The sequence below is a fragment of the Terrapene carolina genome, unplaced genomic scaffold, assembly GCF_002925995.2.
Source record: "Terrapene carolina triunguis isolate 2854851 unplaced genomic scaffold, T_m_triunguis-2.0 Scaffold449, whole genome shotgun sequence".
Lineage (NCBI taxonomy): Eukaryota > Metazoa > Chordata > Testudines > Emydidae > Terrapene > Terrapene triunguis.
The window spans coordinates 299469-301594 of NW_020664800.1; positions in this window are offsets into that span (position 1 = coordinate 299469).

A 2126-nucleotide genomic window follows, 5' to 3' on the forward strand; every position below is an offset into this window, starting at 1 on the left:
AAATTACCGGGTCCGGCGGTCCGGAAGGAGGCCCGGCTTCCCCCCCCCCCCCGTTTGGCCCTGTTTAGTTGGTCCGCCCTTGCTGGGGGGCCTGAAAAAATTTTTCACCAGGGCCTGAACCCGCTCTTGGCGGCCTCAGTCACGGCTTCTGTGAATTTTTCTGTTTTGCCCGTGACCTGTCGGTGACTTTTACTAAAAATATCCAGGACAAAATCTTAGCCTCACTGCTGATTGATGGGAGCAGGGCACTGGGCACAGGGTCTCCCACTTGGTGGGCGTGCCCTCACCACTGGGCTCCAGAGTCACTGGCGTCATCTATCCTCAGTGGCACAAGAGGTGAAACCGGGGAGCCCCTCCCCGTAGCTCAGTGATTAGAGCATGCACAGGCACCGGCTTTCCAAAGTGCCAGGAGTGCTCAATCCCCAGCTCTGCCCAGGCCATGCCCCCCACTGCACCCCTTCCCCCAAGGCCCCACTCCTGCTTCACCCCCTCCCTCGAGTGCGCCACTCTTCCCCCTCTCCCCAGAGCCTCCTGCCTGCATGCTGTGAAACAGCTGATCGTGGGAGGTGCTGATCCATGGGGCCTGGGAGGAAGCTGATGGGGGGCTGCCGGTGGGTGCTCAGCACCCACCATTTTTTCCCCATGGGTGCTCCAGCCCTGGAGCACCCATGGAGTCTGCGCCTAGGAGAGCATGCTCCTGAGCAGTCCCTCTTCAAATCCTTTCTCCCCACAGGCAGAACCTGGGTCTCCCACAGCCCCACTGAGTGCGCTAGACGTTACAACATGGCTCCCCCTCCTCTGCCACGGCCATTTGTGTGGTGTGGGCGAGGCCGGCCCCGTCTCGTTCCTGCAACAAATGTCTGCGGCTCAGAAGCCCCCTGACTTGCGCTGATCGCTAAGCAGCAATAGGCCCAGACCTAGGCTTCTAGCTAGGGGTGGGGGAGCGGGAGGAGGACTAGGATGCTCTCATTGGCTAGTTTAGGATGCTCTGCACCTAGCTTGCTGGCTTTGTGGATCCCACTTAAGGCACCTGCCTCCCCGCACTCAGTGTATAGAGCCTGGCTGCTTAACTCAGCCTTTGGGGATCGCCGTGGTGTGCCTGTGATTTTTCTAGGCACCTAAGAGTTGGTGGTGTAATGCTCAGCATGGCAAGGCCTGAGTCCCTTTGGAGATCTGGGCCTGAGTGCTTGGGAAGCTCCCTAACCCCTTTAACTGTGCTTGTTCCTAAGCCAGACGCAACAATTTCAAACAAACCGCAACTGGCCAAGCAAAGCTGGGGAACTGCAAATGGCCCTGGTAGCCTCCCCTGTAAAACGAGGTCCTTATTAGCCCCGGGGACACCAGCACTGATTTTGAATGGTCAGGTAGAGCACTGGATGTGCTGCACGTACTGCCCTGTTATACAGGCCTCTGCTACGCGGCTCTGAGCAGGAAATTGCTGCTTAACATTTAATCAAGACTCCCTCTGTCTTGCCCTGGGCACAGATTATTCCTGGATATTGCAGGTTTGTACATGTCCTGGCAGGAGTTTTAGAGGTCACCTTGGAATTCAGAGGCAGTGATCTCCCTGCAAAACACAGGAGCACGTGGCCTACACTGAAGGGGAAGAAGTGAGAACATTTATGTTTTTTTTAACAGTTGACTACAGGGAGTTCTGAGGCAAAGCACAAGAGTTAGGTACTGCACAACATTTTAATTAAAAAATTAGAATGATATAAAATGAATTAAATTGATGAAAAATTGGCTAACTGATGATAGGTTTCAAAATATAATTGTAAAGGGGGAATTGTCATTGAGCAGGTGTGTTTCCAGTGGGGTCCTATGGGAATCCATTCCTGGACCTACACTAGTCAACATTTTTATCAATGACTTGTAAGAAAACATAAAACCATCACGATTAAGTGTGCAGCTGACACTGAGGAACGAAGAGTGCAGGCCATAGTTATAGAACGAGGGAAGCAGGGACTCTGAAAAAGATTTGGTGGTCGTGGTGAACTCGAGCTTCCAGTGTGACGCTGGCCAAAAGAGCGAATGTTAGGCTGGGATACATAACTGTGAGTCGGAGCCAGGGCCGGCTCTGGCTTTTTGGCCGCCCCAAGCAAAAAAAAAAACCAAACAGGGCGGCC